General features: G+C 37.1%; 1 protein-coding gene across 5 annotated transcripts in view; it reads left to right on the top strand.

Annotated features, from left to right (window-relative positions):
• ANKRD1 (ankyrin repeat domain 1) overlaps positions 1-18,644 on the top strand; it is a 524,644-nt gene that overhangs the window by 349,098 nt on the left and 156,902 nt on the right. The window contains exon 10 of one of the 5 annotated variants that reach the window (XM_049103530.1): positions 10,361-10,435. The exons of the other annotated variants lie outside the window; for them this stretch is intronic. The gene's annotated coding sequence lies outside the window, so the exon portion shown is untranslated. Of the gene's footprint in view, positions 1-10,360; positions 10,436-18,644 lie in introns of those variants that run through there. 5 annotated transcript variants of the gene reach the window in all.

Raw genomic sequence — 18,644 nt, 5'->3', positions numbered from 1 at the left:
AATTTTGATTCTAGAATTTCAAATAAAATGTGTTACAATGCATAAGTACTCAGATGCCTATATTAGAGGTAAAATCGTTCTGAATGTGACAGCTGGGAATTCAGAATGACACCATGAAGAAGCTTGCTGTCAATGTCATGATTTTCTAAAATGAACAACTGTTGTAAATCTCTGAACAAAACCAAGTGTTATTTTTGTCTTCATGGTAGTTGAATTCTTGGAAATTTGGAAGTATATTAAAATTATGCTAAATATACTTTGTGTTTATGTGTAAAATGCAGTTAGGTTCTCTGCTTGGATTAAGATTTCCACCCATAAGAATGTCCATTCAGAAATTTCACAGTGTATGATTTTTTAGTGTGTGTCATGGTGCAACTCATTGTAGACTCCAGTAAACACTGTTAGGGTTCTTTACTCCTATCAAAAAGAAAATAGCCCCCGAAACCTCCCCCCACCCCACAAATTCCTAAAATGTCCCCTAGGGGGTGGTACCATCCTAAAAGGGACCCACTCTTAATACAACCAAGGGAGAAAAGGAAGATTTCTGGCTCAGTTAATTTCTCTGTTCCCATTGCCTTACTTCTTTTCACAGATAAATGCATAAAGGCCTATCAGTTTCTGGGTTTCAACATATTTATTTATTTGAGATAAGGGTGTTCTTCTAGCAAAATGATAGAGATCATTATTGCTGAATTGTTACCTGACATAAATAGAGAAGTTAGCAGTCACTTCCTTGGTTGGTTGCCCATGAAAGCTAACAAATTGAATACGTACAACCTTGATAGTGAATGAAATACATTGAGAGAGATGCCAGACTAAAAGCTGGTCCCAGCAAATGGCTTGGCATAGATGAAAAGATGGTGCAGGCTGGACCTCTGAGTCCCACTGAGCTTTGAGTGAACAGTACCTGCGCCATACTCTCCCTCCTGTTTTGGAAAAATGCCCCTGAGAGCTTCTGTCTTGGTGATAGCTGTCTAAAGGCTTTGCTTTCCAGAATGATCTCTTCTTGACAGGGATCCAGAAACAGTGCTTCTCTTAGATCTTTGTGGTTTTGTTATTAAACATAAATCTCATGATTTTATCTTGATGGTACTATTGAATAAACTTAAAAATTGCATGGCTTTTTCATTAGGCTTTATAAATGGCTTTGATACAAATACACTATTAATCTCTAGTCCTAATGTGCTGTAGATAGTCCCTCAGGTGGTATAGAAAAAAGGAGGAAAAAGATAATTCAGAATACACCGTACATTATTCCAACTACAGCCCCTGCTTTGCAAATATCACTTCTAATTGAGAATTTTGTTGGCAGTTTCTGTGATAAAAAAAAAAAAAGGTGACTCATTCCAAGATCGTTTCTTGTTTTTGCAGATATTAAAGTCTGAGTTATATGTGTCCAACAGAGTCAAGCTAGCAATAAAATCCAGAATGAAGGGGAAAACCTCTTTTGTTTCATCCCAACTGGAACCAGGATCCACTGCCTATGCCATTTATGAGGAGAGCATTTTCATTTCCCTTTACACATTAAAAACATTGTTATAGATGTATTGAAAGTTGGGGCTGGAAGGGTCCATAAAGTGTCACTTAGTACATCTAATCTGATACTTAAATCTTCACTGCAGTCTGTTGTACAGACTAAAATGCCTTGCTGTTTGAGAACATGAGACTGTTAAACACAGCAGATCTCTGGAGACCCCGCTAAGAGTAGAACCCAAACAACTGCACTTAAAGTGTCATCCCTTGGGGCACCTGCATGGCTCAGTGGTTGAGTGTCTGCTTTTGGTTCATGTCATGATCCCGGGATCCTGGGATCTAGTCTCACATTGGGCTCCCTGCAGGGAGCCTGCTTCTCCCTCTGCCTGTGTCTCTAACTCTGTCTCTCATAAATAAATAAAATCTTTTAAAAATTAAAAATAAGGTGTTTTCCTTCAATTACCCCTCAAATATTCTTCTTTGGTACCAACACCTTTGGTTCCTGGTTTGATGTGGTTTCTGGGTTTAAGACCATCATGTTCGTTTTCCTTTGAATAGGAATCAGTTTGTAGAAATTCTTCTTAAAAATTGACTGCTAGAATTAAACATAGTTCTTCCAGGGGTCTGACTGGTGAATAGTAGAATGGGACTTTTATGATTCTCTTTCTCTAGAATATTTTTTCCTTCTAGTTTGAGTGACAATTATTTATTGAAGGGAGAGGACCTTCTTAATTCAAAACAAGAGCGTTAAAGCAAATCCAACTTGTGACACAGATTTATAACCAGTCACTGCCATTTTCTTGCCTGGTCACTGTATCAGAAGCGAGAAGAACGGGTAGGCAGATGTTAGTAACAAAATGACTCAGGATGGGACCATTGACTAATTTCAGCAGTCACTCCTTTTGTCTGCTACTGGATGCGATAGCTGGCAGATTGCCCACATCCTGATAGGTGCTCTTTTTTTTTTTATTCTGATGATTAAGAATATTATCAGTTGCGTCTTAATAGATGGGCTCATCCCTATGAGTATGCATAAGTGTTGTATAACCTCACAAGGGTCAATCTTCATGCAACTATGCAAAGCAATAGTGTTTGATGAGGTGGTCTTAGCAAACTCATCTTTGCCTCTGCCATACTATAAAGAACTGTGAGTGGATTAAAACAGCCTAATACCCTGAATATGGGGGAAATCCAATTCTCTAAAATCTTGGCCTATTATAAATAAATCCTGCAAAATCCAGAGAAAACTTGTTGGATTCGGCCTCTTATGTTCTAGTCTATAACTTTGCACCAGAGGATTTTTGTAATTGTGTGGTATGTTCAAGAGCCCTAATGGCTAAGGAATATGTAGGCACCTTTTCCCCTTTTTCTAACTACTGTATCTCCGACAGAGAGTAGAGCTCATCATAGTCCCTTGTACATAGCATATGATCTTAATCAATTCATGCAAGGCTTCATTCCTGTTTATCTTATTTTTCCTTTTTCATGGATCTGCTTTATATTTTTAAATACATATTTATAGTTTAAGTGTATATATACACACATTTAAGTTACACATATCCTTGTAAAGTATGCGGTTTTGATTCATGAGTGTTTAGTTTTAATGTAGCTAAATGGTGTTACACTATAAATCCCTCTCTAATAGTTTGCTTGCTGCTTATAAGGTGTTAAAGGTTGGTCAACAACATATATGCATCTAGTTTGCTGCTTCTTGGAGCTTTAATAGTAATCCATGCTATACAACTACCTTGTTCTATAAACTTCACCCTAGTGATAGACAATGAGCATATGTCCAGTTCTTCTCATTACAAACAAGGTTACAATGAGCATCCTTGAACACATACATACCCTTAATCTCTGAGAGAATTTTCCTGAGATGCAGAGCTCTGGAAGGGGTATCACAGTTCATAAAGCATAAAAATACTTCATTTTCGGGGACACTGCCACACTGCTTATGAGCATGGCTGGGTCATTTCATTATTGTTTCTTTTTGCAGTGCATGAGTGTTCTAGTCCACAGCCCCCAATATCAGGTATTACCTTCCTAATTTTTGGATTCTGGTGGGTGTACATTGACTTTTCATTGTTGTGTTAAAATTTTCTATTAATTGTGAATTTGAGATTCTTTCCCAGATCTGCTAGATGGGCTTCCTCTAATTTTCTTCTATGTCTCCTGTCTTCTTACTTGTCAAGAGCATGGAGTTTTTTGTTGCTATAATCTAAGTAGTATTCACTCATCAGTTGTAAGATAGCAAATATTTTCTCCAAGCCATCTATCTACTCATGATTTTATAATATTCTTTAGGAAATCTGGTTAATATAGTCACATGCATTCTTCTCTCTCTCTCTCTCTCTTTTAACTTTACAGTGTTTTGAATAAATGTTTCAGCTTTCTCTGCAACCTTGACCAAAAAAAATATTTTCACATTTTTTATGATTGATAGTTTTATCTTCATATTTGGATTTTTAATTCATTTACTACTTACTTGGCATGTGCTTAAAGAGTAAGAGTTCTGCTCTGTTTTTCTCCATATGGTGAAATAGTTTTTTAAAAATCTCATCAACTGAACAATTTATCTCTTCATACTTTGTGGTACCATCTTTATCATACACCAAGTTTTCATGTACAGTGGTCTGTTTTTCTTATGTGCCATTAGTTTGCTAGTTGAAATAATCCACTTTCTATATCAGTGTCCTACATATTTTTTTAATTACTGGGGTTTAATAACATGTTAATGGCTTGTAGAGTCAGTCTTTCTTGTTCTTTTTTCAAAGTTGACTTTGGCTCTTCTTTCACATGAACTTTAGCATGAGTTTATTTAATACCTCCAGCCTTATTCTACTGCTATTTCTATTGCTACTGTGTTGAATTTATAGATTGATTTGGGAGATAATTGACCTCTATGCCATAATTAATTATCTCATGCATAAATATGGTATATCATCCGATTCTAATTTTCTTTTGTGTCCTTTAGTATAGTTTAAAGCTTTTTCTCTGAAAGGCTTTATGCCTTCACTGTTGGGGGTTCATTTCTATATACTTTATATTCTTTGTTACTATTACTGTTCATGGTATCTTGTTTTGAGACAGAGCCCATTTTGTGAAATGAATCAGCAAGTCAAAAGGTTTTATATGTGGGAAATGTTCTGGTGAGAAAAGCTGTTCCTTTACAACACTTTGGTTTGTCCCAATCCATATATTAAACCTCTTAATTGTGCAGTAGATTATTTTCCTGACTGAACTCAAACTGATTCAGACTGATGTACCCATAGTGACATCCTTAATTTGAATATGTGAAGAAATTGAGAACTTGCAACTTAAATTAGACATAGAAAATGTGGGATCCCTGGGTGGCGCAGCGGTTTGGCGCCTGCCTTTGGCCCAGGGTGCGATCCTGGAGATCAGGGATCGAATCCCACATCAGGCTCCCGGTGCATGGAGCCTGCTTCTCCCTCTGCCTATGTCTCTGCCTCTCTCTCTCTCTCTGTGACTATCATAAATTAATAAAAAATTTAAAAAAAAGACATAGAAAATGTAAGAATTAATAGAGAAAGGAAAGTCATTTTCTGGCTTTGGTAAATCTCTGGGCAATTCATGTTCTAGATGTATGGAAAAATTTGCACTAGTTATTTTGTTCATATTTTTCATGATAAGAGAATGTTATGTAAACTTTTTTCCAGCACAAAGCCACAAAAGGACAATTCTAAAATTGTGTACTCATAAATAACATTTTTTTGCATCCTGTAAAACCAAGAGATGTATTCAAAAAATAATACATTGTGGTAGAGTATATTATTAACCCAAATTTTCACACTTTTTCTGGTATTCATACCCTTTGCCATATAACTGTGCAATTCCTCCAACCAAAAATAGAGTATACTTCCCAGCATGTAACTTGAGGTTCTACCACGTGTGATTGATTGACTGATTTTGGTCAGTGGGAATTTGGTGGAGATGTTGTGTAAGGGCTTGGAGAAATTTGCGCAATAAAGCAGTTTCTTGTCCCTGTGACACCATCTTGGAAGGAACATGTGGGGGCTAACCTGCTGGTCTAAGGAGGATGGGTCTTAGGGAGCAGAGCTAGCTGGCTAACTTAGATTGGCACCTGTTATAAACTGTGCTGTGTTAGGCAGCTCTATCAGTTGACCTGCAAATATGTGCCAAGCTGAGGTTAGCAGAGCTTTTTCAGATGCTGCAGATGAACCAAAGCCACCTTGGTCACCCCAGCTGACTGATGATGATCCTATGAGTGTAAATGTTTACTGCTCTAAGTCATTAGTTTCAGGGTAGCCTATTAATGTAGCATTATTGCACAATAATACTAATTGATAAGAACTTACTTTGGACATGGTATATCAACAAGATTGCCAAGTTGGTTTGGCTTTAGAAAATACAATTGTTTATCTCATCTATGTAAGTGTAGAGATCTATTTAATAGCATTCAACATTCTCTCATTTAAAAAAATAAACTTTTAAAATTTGTTGCAAACTAGAATTAGAAGGAATTTTCTTAATCTGACCAATGACATATACCAAAACTTTAAAGGAAACTCATGTTTAATGAAAAAAATTTAGAAATATTTCCTTTAATCAAAAAGGGAGACAGAACATGAGAGAATCCTAACTCTGGGAAACGAACTAGGGGTGGTAGAAAGGGAGGTGGGCAGGGGGGGTGGGAGTGACTGGGTGATGGGCACTGAGGGGGGCATTTGATGGGATGAGCACTAGGTGTTATTCTATATGTTGGCAAATTGAACACCAATAAAAAATAAATTTATAAGAAAAGAAATATTTCCTTTAAAATTAGATGAAAATGAAATTTCTCCTTATTCCACATCTATTTAATTTCAAATGGAGGTCCTACCAGTATAGTAAGAAAAAGAAAAACAGATTATGGAAGATGGAAAGGAAGAAGCCCACCCTTATTTGTAATTGGATAGGATTGTCTCCATGGAAAACCCAAGAGAATGTACAAGTTTTTAGAATTAGCTCAGCAACATTACTGAACATATAGCAATAAACAAATAATTTGGTTTCCTATATACCAGCAACAAAAACTTAATTAAATACAAAATATATACTATATACTATAGTTGCATATATAACATACTTACAAATGAATCTTTAAAAATTAAGTATGAGAACAAAATGGGAACAATAAAGAGAGGTTTACAAAATTTTGCTGAACAATATTTTTAAGAGGCCTAATGCATGGAAATATATTCCTTGTGCATGGATAATAAGATTTAATATCATTAGTAAATCAATTCTTCCAAGACAAGTCTGTTTTATGTAATTCTAAAATAAAACTAGGAAGTCTTTATCATTCTAATGTAACAAGAAAAGGGCCTAGAAATGCTAAGACAATTTGTAGAAAAAGAGATTGGTAGGGCAATTTGTATTTCCAGAAAGCAAGATGTATTATAAAGCTTTAGTAAATAAGTGTGCTTTAGGCAAACAGGTTTAAAGGAGGGGAAATAGGACCACTGGACATATTAAAAGAGCTCCAAAATACAGACATATATAAGAAATTGATAAATGATAGAGTTTCTTTGGCAAGACAGTTGAGAACAGATGAACATCTTAATAAATGCCCTAAGAAAACAAGTTGGCCCCTAGAAAGAAATAGGATTTTATCTTAACCTAAGTCCTAGAAAAATCAATTCCAGATGGAATAGAATCTGATGTGACAGTGACATTGAACAGCTGTAAATGAAAATACAGGATTATTTCCTTGACCTAAGTCCAAGAAAGGATTTCTTAAGACAAACAATAAGGAAAAAGAGTGGTATATAAACTTATATAAAACTAAGCTTACATGTATCACAACATACAAATAAAACAAAAAGGCATGTACTGACTAGGAAAGAATATTTGGAGCCTATTTAGTCACTATCTAGAACACTTGATAACACCAAAAGAGAAATTGCCAAGGGTTATGAACTGGAACTTCACAAAAGAGAACTATGTGGCTTATACATGTAAGTATGCTCAGTTTCTCAAATAATAAACACAACAGCTACCATTTCACAGCTATTGGGTTGGTGGTGAAATGTTGGCAAAACATGAACAAATGGGAACTCATCCAGTACTGATAAAAATAAAAAATGAGCAACTGCTCTGGAGAGCAATTTAATAAAAAGTAGTAAAGATTAGGTTACATGTCCTTTCCCGGCAGCAGCTCTAGATGAATGAAACTCTGGCACATGTGCCCAGGAGAGATGTGTAATGATGTTCATGGCAGTATTTGTTGAAATCTCAATGACTTGGAAATGACCTAAATGTCATCAAGGGGAGAATGGATACATTTATTATGCTACATTAATACAATAGAACATTATTCAGTAGTGAAAATGAATTAGAGCTGTCAATATGGCTATGGCTCACAAATATAATATAGAGGGAAGAAAGCAAGTGGCAGAGGATTTGTCCATTATGACAACATATATATAAAATCTACAGTTGTGCCAAAATAGTATATTTTAGGAGTACCTACTCATCTAATAGTTGCAAAGACATTCACAGAGAAGATAAATACCCAATTGAAAATAATAGTTACCTGAAATAATGAAAAAGAATTTAAATAAAATTAGAAGGGCTATACATGGGCTTCAAGACTATTGATCATGTTTTATTAAGTAGGTGACGGATGGTGGGTACTTTTTTTTGAAAAAAAATTATATGTTTAAAAGTTTCATAATAAAAAAAAGCCCCAGCAAAAGCTATCTCTGGAGTGCTAGACTCCTAGTTATTTATCCTGAAGAGTCCTTTTTCAAGGGGAATTTTTGAGGTATTTTCTTTTTCACACAAACAGGTGGGCTGCGTGGGAATTAATTTCTGTTTCTTCACTAGACTGTGAATTCCTCCATTGCAAGAATTATGCCTTATTCAATCTTTGTATTCTTGCAACTCGCACTAATCCTGACAACATAAAACAAACATTTTATGAATAAATGCATCAGGTAGACATAAAGGTTAGAAACCATGGGAATAAAACCCCAGATACAAATGTACCAGCTCAAATTGTTTTGGCAACCAGATAAAACCATCCCAATGTTTTCTTATCTCTCTCTAGAATTGATCTTATTTTCTTCTGATGGCAAATTTGACCTGTTACTCCTAAACAATTATTACCATGATGAAATTTTTCCTGTGTTCCATGGAACACCATTGTTCCGTGAAATAATAATAGATGTATTTCAGTCAAAGGGCCTCGTGGTCAAATAAGTTTGGAAACACAATTTTAGAAAGTGCAAATGATCTTCAAAAAAACTAGAGCTAAGGTAATACAAGAAACTAGGTACTTTGGAAACAAGGATGTAGCTGAAAACACGGCATGATGTCTCTTATTATTATTTTTTTTTTTAGTGGACATAAATATGTTGCAGGTTTGGCATTTCTACACAAAAATAACAAATGTTGGCGAGGAGAGAAAAGGGAGCCCTTGTGTGCTGTTGATGGGAATGTAAATTGGCGCAGCCCTGTGGAAAACAGTATGGCAGCTCCTCAGAAATTAAAAATAGAAATGCCATATGATCTATTAACTCTACTTCTGAGTCTTTACCCAAAGAAAGCAAAAACACTAATTTGAAAAAAGATACATCCACCCCTGTGTTTATTGCAGCATTATGTCCATCAATAGATGAATGGATAAAGAGGATGTGGTATATATACACAACAGAATATTACTTAGCCTTAAAAAAATCTTGCCATTTGCCACAACATGGACAGACCTAAAGGATATTATAGTAAGTGAAATAAGTCAGAGAAAGACAAATACCATACGATGTCACTTATATGAAGAATCTAAAAAAACAATACGAATGAACAAAGAAGAAACAGACTCAAATATACAGAACAAACTGGTAGTTGCAAAAAGGGAAAAGGATGTGTGATGGGCAAAATAGGTGAAGGAATTAAGATATGCAAACTTCCAGTTATAAGTCACAGGCATGAGAAGTACTTACCTAACATTGTGCTGCAAGAACTAACTGTGCAATAAGACTGCAGAATGAAAAGATATCTATTGGGGTGGAAGAAATAATTTTTTTATTTCAGGTGACATGATTGACTATGTAAAAAAAATAATTCTAAGGAAGCAGCAATCTCTTGGAAATAATGAGAATAGCAAGACCACAGGTTATAAGGTAAATGTGCAGAAGTCCATGGTTTTCCTATATATCTGCAATGAACAATTAGATTTCAAATTTTAAAGCATCATCTATAATGGCAACAACAAATGCTAATTAGCTATAAATTCAAAATATGTACAAGGTCTCTATGCAGAAAATTACAAGATTCTGATGAAAGAAATCAAAGATCTAAATAAATGGTGAGTTATTCTGTATTCACAAATTATAAGACTCAGTATTAAAATATCATTTTTCCAACTAGATCTATAGATTTAATGCAATCCCAGTCAAAATCCTAGCAATTTATTTTGTAGATACTGAAAAAGTGATCCAAAAGTTATAGAGAGGGGAAGACCTTTATTTTATTATTTTTTTAATACATTTTTTATTTTTTTATTCATAGAGATGCAGAGAGAGAGAGAGAGGCAGAGACACAGGCAGAGGGAGAAGCAGGCTCTATGTAGAGAGCCTGATGTGGGACTTGATCCAGGGTCTCCAGATCACGCCCGGGGCTTCAGGCGACGCTAAACCGCTGCGCCACCGGGGCTGCCCAGGACCTTTAATAGTTAAGACAGCATTTGAGAAAAAAAGGTAGGAGGTCTAACACTACCCAATTTCAAGATTTACAATAAGGTTACAGTAATTAAGATAGTGGTATTGGTACAAAAATAGCCACATAGATCCATGGGCAGAATAGAAAGGCCAGAAATAGACTCACAAAATAGAGTGAACTGATCTTTGCAAAGGGAATTCAGTGGAGAAAGGATGGTCTTTTCAGCAAATGGTCCTGGAACAACTGGACATCCACATGCAAAAAAAAAAAAAAAAAATCAAGTCTATACTCCAGCCTTACATCTTTCATAAAAATTAACTCAAAATGGTCCTAGACCTAAATATAAAATGCAAAACTGGAAGATAACCCAGGTGAAAATCTATATGATTTCAGGTTTGGTCATAAGTGTTCAGATACAACACCAAGAGTATAATCCAGGAAAGAATTCATTTGAACTTCTTTAGACTTAAAAACTTTTGTTCTGAACAACACTGTATGAGAATGAAACACAAGCATGGATTAGAAGAAAATATTTGTAAATGCACATCTGATGAAGAACTTCTGTCCAAAATATACAAAGAACTCTTAAAATTCAAGTAAACAACCGAATGTAAAAATTGGCAAAAGAGCTCAGACTCCTACCAAAGACAACATAGAGACAACATATGAAAAGATGCTCAACGTAATTTGTTAGTGGGAATTTCAAATTAAAATGAGAAGTTATACATCTATTAGAATGGCAAAAATATTTTTTAAAAAGGCCCAGACTGTGCTGATTGCTGGGGAGGAGGCAGAGGAAAAACAATTCTCATTCCCTGCTGGTGGAAATGCAAAATGTCACAGCTACTTGGGAATACGTTTTGACAGTGTCCTGCAAAATTAAACATAGCTTTATCAAACCGGTAATCATGCTCCTGGTTTCAAAATGTAGATCTACACAAAAACCTGCACATGGATCACTCCAGCAGCTTCCTTTATGATCATCAAAAATTGGAAGCAACCAAGATATCACTCAATAGGTGAATGTATAAACAGACTGCAGTTCATCTATGCCATGGAATATCCAGTGATAAAAATAAATGAGCTATCAGGTTACAAAACAAAGGATGGACCTCAAATTAACATTTCCAAGTGGAAAACAGGCTGAGAAGTCTATGTACATATGATTCAAGTTATGTGACCTCCTGTAAAAGCCCAAACTATAGAGATAATAAAGAGATCGTTGGCCATCAAGGATGAAGAGGAGGGAAGGAGAGTTTAAGAGGTGCAAGCCAGGGTAATTTTTTATTTTATTTTTATTTTTAATTTTTTGCTGTGGGGACATTGTGCTCTAGCATGTCATGATGGTGAGCTTCCCATTTTATGGTTATCAAAACCCATAGAACTTTAGAGCACAAAGGGTGGACCTTGATGTCTTCAAATAAAGAAAAGTCCTTGAGGAGGTAGAGAACTCCAGAAAGGATTTTGTATGATGATAAAAGATTGTGATTGAAACAAATAAAATGAAACCAGCTCCTGAAAGTTGGGACAGAGAAAGGGCTGACTCTAAGTCATTTGGAAATGGGATAGTCCCTGGAAGCCAATTAGAGGCCATGTTTTCTGTAAATCTAGAACAGTCCTAAAAATAAATGCATTAAAAGTGGAGGGAAAAGTCAAAATAGGTTTTAGGTTTTATGCTGCAGGTCTTTTCAGAAGCATCTTTGTACTAAGGCAGCATTCAACAATATTCACAAAAGGAAGTTTGGAAATACAACTCTCTGCTTCTTCCAGCTCAGTTTAAGACTCATCAGAGTGAAGTCTGGAATGTCTGTGTGCTCAAATAAGAGTGACCCGTGCAGTGATAACTGGGGACCTGAAACCTACTTTGTCTTTTGTAGCTGTGTGGAGAACTTTCCCCTTGTTCTGGTACTTTCCTTGTGTTTGTATAAAAAGCAAGAGATGGTGGAGCTAAAAATGAAGTAGAATTAGACCAAAACAAGCATTTATAGTAAAGTCTTGGGATGCTTGGGTGGCTCAGAGGTTGAGCACCTCCCTTCCACCCAAGGCGTGATCCTGGAGTCCCGGATCAAGTCCCACATAGGGCTCCCTGCATGGAGCCTGCTTCTCACTCTGCCTGTATCTCTGCCCCCTGCCCCCCGTCTCTGTCTCTCATTAATAAGTAAATATAGTAAAGTCTTGCAAGTCAGGTTGGCATACCACCTCAAAGGAGGTGCTTTGTGTGAATTAAAAAGTTAAGCCTGGTAGAAAGTTGTACAAAAAAGTCTGAGGATCTCAGGAGGAAGAATCCCCAAAGGAAAGGTTTGTGGCAGAGTGGCTGGAGGCTGAGGCCAACCCCACTAGAAAAGTTAAGAGTCTCTGAGTGCTCACTCTTCCCCCTGCTGATGTCTCCCTAGTGGCTCCCACATCCAGGGAGAAGACCACAGGCAGTGATGACGGACTGTCCTTTCTTCTCAGTAGCTGTGCTTCTCATCACAGACACCTGAACCCTGGGACATCTGCCTTGTGAGGGTCTTACGAGGGCTGCTGACTGAGCAAATGACCTTGGGGATGGAAGGAGAGTTCCTCAGGTGGGAATAAAATCATACTAGGTTGAGCACAGACTTGACCACATTCTCATTTTCACCCTCTGACAGGATTTGGCTGGCATGGCACAAATCCTTTGGTTGCATTAGGCTTAAAAGATGTTCTGGCTTAAGGGGGAAGAGCAACAAAGGAAAAGTCTGCTGGACAGATTTTGGTTTAAGGTAGGTTACTTAAGATAGATGACATTCATCGAGTATTTACCATGTAAGTACTTCCATCTTTGCTGGATGACGAGTTTTTCATTGGTCACTTCATTTAATTTCACAAGAACTCTACGAGATAACTCAATGTGCCTATTCAATGGATCCAAGTCACCCAGCTAGGAATTGTGCAGGCAGACATGTAATTTAGGCCGCTGGTCTCCCGAGCCACATTCTTGCCTACCATTGGATAGCTCTCGCTACACTGTTAGGGCTTCTGCTTGTTGTCAGGGCTAAACAATTGGGATGCAGTCCTGGTTATTAATTCTCTGCTATCCCTAACAGGCATAATGTTTTAAAGCTGATGAGAGAGAAAACTTTTTTTTTTTTTTTTTAAATCAATGCATTCTACTTGACGTTAAGGATTTCACTGCTGCCAGAAGAATCAACTAACAGGTTGAGATGCTCTTAGTCATTCACACAGGATTTATGCTTGTGCCTTGCAAGGCATATGGTCATGAAGAATTGTGACTTGCCATTAAATTTGAGAAAAATGCGCTTGCTTTCAACAAATGAATGCAATTGGGTTGATAGCATGTGTCTAACCAGACAAGACAGAGATGCAGAAGGTAACGTTTTAATCTAGATAATCCAGGAGTAAAGCAATTTCTTATTGTTAAAGCTAAAAATAATCAACATACATAGAAGGGCCAACTCTTGGAAGATAAATGACTTCAAGGGATGTGATTACTGGTAAGGAGGAACTGGGTGCAAGTAATTAATGGCTGAAGAATAGGAGGAAAGCAGGGCATTATTTAAAGTTGAAGATTGCACTTTAGATGGAGAGGGTGCAGAGAAGTCAGAATTCAGGGGCATGGGGACATTTCTGAGTAGAGTTGTGTCCAGTGAAGGTTTTTTCTTTTGCCACGAGTGCTGGGAAGTGATTTTAAAATTGGTGATGAGAGTATGTGCCGGTGCAATCATTTTGCCTCCTTTGTTCCTCTTTCCACCCTCTCTTGGACACATTCCAATCAGATTTTCTTTTTTTTTTTTTCCAATCAGATTTTCTTAATCCTCTTTTTTACCAGTACATCTGATACAGTTGCTAATTCTCTCCTTTTAAAACACCTTTGCTTCTTGGCTTCTGGCACACATACTATTACTTCTATGAACTTATGGACTGTTCCTTTTCACTCTCCTCTGCTGATTCTTGATTTCCCTGACCTTGCTTGAATGCAGAATGAGAGAAATCATGCTAAGCAGTCCATAGCAGAAAGATGTAATTTGTATGTGCATGTGCGCATGTGTGTGTGCTTTGAGAATGTTCCAGAGTTTTAAAATAAAGGTTCTCATAGCCAAAGGATAGTTGGAAACTATTCTAGGTAGTTTTTCCAGCAAGGTGGATAAATTACAGTTACATTTGGAGAAGTGGGAAGCCCTGTATCTGAAGAGAGGAGCCCAGTGATGCACATGGTAATACAGGCTTCTTTCAGTGGACTCAGTTCTCAGATCTGTTTTCTTGATCTGTACTTCCAAAATGATCTTATCCAGCTACGTGATTTTATACACCTTCTATACACACATGATCCCAGAGTTTACAACCAATTCATATATTTACCTAAACTCCAAAATCGTTTATTTATCTGCCTAACTGGCCTTTCTCATGTCTGTGAGCTAACTCATGTCCAAAATCAAATTTCCGATTTCTAACAGCCTTCCACCTGGTCCTGCCACAAGTTTCCCCATGCCAGAAAATGGAGATTTTGTCCTTCTAGTTGTTCAGTCACATACCTTGAAGTCAGCCTTGACTCCTGTCCCTCATCACACTTGACTTCTAAACAACCATTAGTTCTTTTCTTTTTTTTTCCATTAGTTCTTTTCATCTCTACATTCATGATATATCCAGAATGTGACCCGCTGTCCCCTATTCAGTTGCTTCTACCGTCATCTTCTTGTGAGTGTCATCATCATTTCTCTGCCACATTATAGTAGTCTCCTAACTGCTCTTCCTGCCCCTTCACTGGCATCTGTCCCTAATAAAACAACCAGAGCCCTGTCCTGTATTGTCTGGGCCCTGTTTTAGCTCTCAACTCCCTTCCCAGTCTTTCTTGCTTACTGTGTTCTGGCTATATTGGCTCTTTACCCTTAACACATCAACCGCTTCTATTCTCAGAGCATTTGCATTTGTTTTTCCTTTTTCCTCCAGTGACCTTTCCCTGGGTATCTCCAAGACTTGTCCCCTTACTTGCTCATATCTTAATAGCAACAATCCTATTTTTAAAAAAATGGAAATGTTTCTGTCCCCATGCCTCCTTTTTCCCACTCTATATTCTTCTTAGCATTTATTAATATCTGACATATTTTTAGATTTACTTGTACATTCATTGTCCACTCCTGTTAGAATGGAAGCTCCAGCTTCTTAACTGTGACATGACAGGTTGTTCAGCCTTCCTAAGTCTGTTTTCTCATCTATATAATCTCATCAAGACCTCACTGAGGGTGTTGGGAGGATTGAGTGGTATAATGCATGTAAAGTACCTAGAACAGTATGAATTTAATTAATCATGGTTGTAAGTCACTTCCATACCAGCAGCAACTGTGTCCTAGCAACTGGTGAGATTGACAGAAGGGTCCCAGTGCTACCGGTGATGTACTGATGTACTGTATACAGTTATTACCAATTCCATGGGAGAATTCCAAGTCCTCCTGGACTGGATTAGCAACTTTGTCTCCCTATGTGTGAGACACTATATTTAAAGAGTCTTAGAAGAAATGAATTACAGCCACATCTGTATTAGCCTTTGGGTCAGAGCTAAGGGTACAAGCTGTAAAAAGTCCTATTTCCAAACCACCTCCAATACATAGCTGGTCTTAAGAGCTCATTGGGTTTGAAGAAACAAAAATTCCAATTTGAGGTCTGACCTTGTTAGGCCAGAGACTTGTCACAGCCAAATCCTTTGATTGATCGATAAAGCTTTGCTTATCCTGTTGATTAAATGAGTGCATTCAGGTGCAATTGGCTAGAATTTGAGAAGTTTGGATGGAAGGATACAGATGATAGATTTGTTTTGTTGTGCTTTTAGCAACATAGTGTCCTTTGTTACAGTGAAGCTCTATTCTACCCTCTGGATTCTCTCACTTAGAATCATTTTGGCTTGCTTAATTCTTTCCTTATACTGCATTCTTGGCAGGGATATAGCCCTTCCTTCTGTGCCTTGATCCCCGAAACACATGTAAATGGCATCTGCAGCAACTCAGACCTTAATCCTTCTCTACCTCCCTGTGGCCTTAAACACTCACAGGAAAAAGCAGGTTCCTGCTAAGTCAGCTGGCCTAAGGAAATTTCTCTTGTCCTCTTGGGAAACCATCGGATTCAAACTCAGTCAAGGTTATTAGAATATCCATGCAGGAATGGGGATATTAGATGAGACATGGTATGGCTTCCAGGGGTGCTGAGCCAGGGGCTGGTCTACCAGGCATTTCATGCTTTTACTTTGCAATCTCTTCTGCTCTATTTCCATCCGATGGAATTCTACTTACTGTTCACAGCTCCAAGTCAGCACCACATCTTTTCTTGATCACTCTTTGATGAACTACTCTCATTTCATAGGGTTTCATACACTGTGTACACCTCTTTTATAATCCGTGTGTGAGAGAATTCATGTCACTTCTATGCCCTAGAAGCCCCTTGAGAGAGGAACCAGGGCTAATTCATCTTTGCACATAGTTCCAACTATTCAAAGGCTTATTCATGTATTTACTTCAAATCACTTGGCCCCACCGGTCTTAGTTGTGGTCTTAAACTCTGAGAGTTTTCTTCAGGCTGGATCAACTGAAGTCCAACAGCATGAGAAGAAATAGCTAGTATTTCTGGTTGCTTTGGGTTGCTGAGAAGGTATGGGGATATTTTGCCTGCCTTATCATTTTTCCTTGTCCTGTTCATTTTCTTTAGAGGGCTCCAGGGGTGGATAAAGAATCTTGTCACAGAAGCCCAAAGACCTATCATCTTATCTTTTGATTTCCTTGTTGAAGATCTTTTCATCTTGAGGGTCAGGAAAGAGATGCCAGCCTCTTGGGTCATGACTTTGAAGATGAAAGCACAATAAAGTACCAATTTTCAAGCCCATTACTTGAAAACATGCTTAAAAACTCCTGCTACTGGGGTACGGGGTGGTGCACCTGGATGGCACAGTCAGTTAAGCATTCTATTCTTGATTTTGTCTCAGGTTGTGATCTCAGGGTCGTGCGATTGAGCTCAGTGTGGAGTCTGTTTGAGTTTTTCTTTCCTTTTCCCTCTGTTGCTCCCCTCACTATGCTTGCATTCTTTCAAATAAATGAATGTTAAAAAAAAAAACCCTCCTGCTATTGGGCCTGATTATAATCAAATTCCATACTGTTTTTCTGAAAGTTAGAATTATTTAATCCTAAATCAATATTGGCCATCATGTATAACAGAATAATTCAGTGTTAGTCAACTTCTGAACTTGTAATTTAAAGAGGCACAAAAAAATCTGAGGAAGAACAATATTTTACTCATTTAGTAAGTTTTACAATATAACAGCTGTTACACATTTGGGGAGATAATGATATTGAACCATTAAATGTTATTTAAAGTCATACTTTCTAGCTTCCACAGTTAAATCTCTGACAGCTTTTATGTACAGATATGCAGTTTATGAGACACTGACAAAAGCATTTATTCCTGCTTTCTTTCTACTTCTGAATCTTAAGTATACTAGCATCAAAAATGAAGGAAAAAAGCATTCTCTATAGAGTTCATCTGATATCAGAAACTATGAAAGGTAAGTAATGAGTGGTATAAAGAACTGTTTTGAGTCCATCTTTAGAAGTCTGAAAAGTAAAGCACAAATGTTCCTATCAATATTTTCCATCTTCCTTAGAATATACATTTTCTCATCTATGTAGCCTTTTCTGCCCTTCCCCCATTTCTTATTAATCACCAGATACACTCATGGCTAGAGGTCCATCTTCCTTTCTTTTACATCTAAGACTCCTTAATTAGTAAATTAGTCAATGTTCATTGTAAGTGTACTCTTGATCCCCTCACTTATTTCACCCATCCCCTCACCCACCTCTCCTCTGGTAACCATTTGTTTTCAATAATATTATCAACTGTTGGTTCGTTTCTTTTTTTCTTTGTTTCTTAAATTCCACATGAGTGATATCATATGGTGTTTATTTCTCTTACTGACTTCTTTCACTTAGAATGATACTCTTCAGCTCCATCCATGTTGTTGCAAATGGCAATATTTCATTCTTTTTTTATGGCTGAGTAATAGTCTGGTGTGTGTGTGTGTGTGTGTGTGTGTGTGCATATATGGATCATATATATCACTTTTTTATACATTTATCTGTTGAGGGACACTTAGGCTACTTCTATAATTTGGCTATTATAAATAATGTTATAATAAATGCAAGGGTGCACGTATCTTTTCAAGTTAGTATTTTCATATTCTTTGGGTAAATACCGAGTAGTGGAATTACTGGATCATATGGCAATTCTGTTTTTAACTTTTTGAGGCAACTCCATGCTGTTTTCCACAATGGTTGTACTAGTTTGCATTATGACCAACAGGACATGAGTGTTCCTTTTCCTCCACACCCTTGTCAACACTTGTTATCTGTTATGTTTTTGATTTTAGCCATTCTGACAGGTGTAAGGTGATATTTCACTGTGGTTTTTATTTGCATTTCCCTGATAATAATGAGTGATGTTGAGCATCTTTCCATGTGTCTCTTGGC

The sequence above is a fragment of the Canis lupus genome, chromosome 28, assembly GCF_003254725.2.
Source record: "Canis lupus dingo isolate Sandy chromosome 28, ASM325472v2, whole genome shotgun sequence".
Lineage (NCBI taxonomy): Eukaryota > Metazoa > Chordata > Mammalia > Carnivora > Canidae > Canis > Canis lupus.
This window is presented reverse-complemented; position numbering and strand designations above follow the sequence as displayed.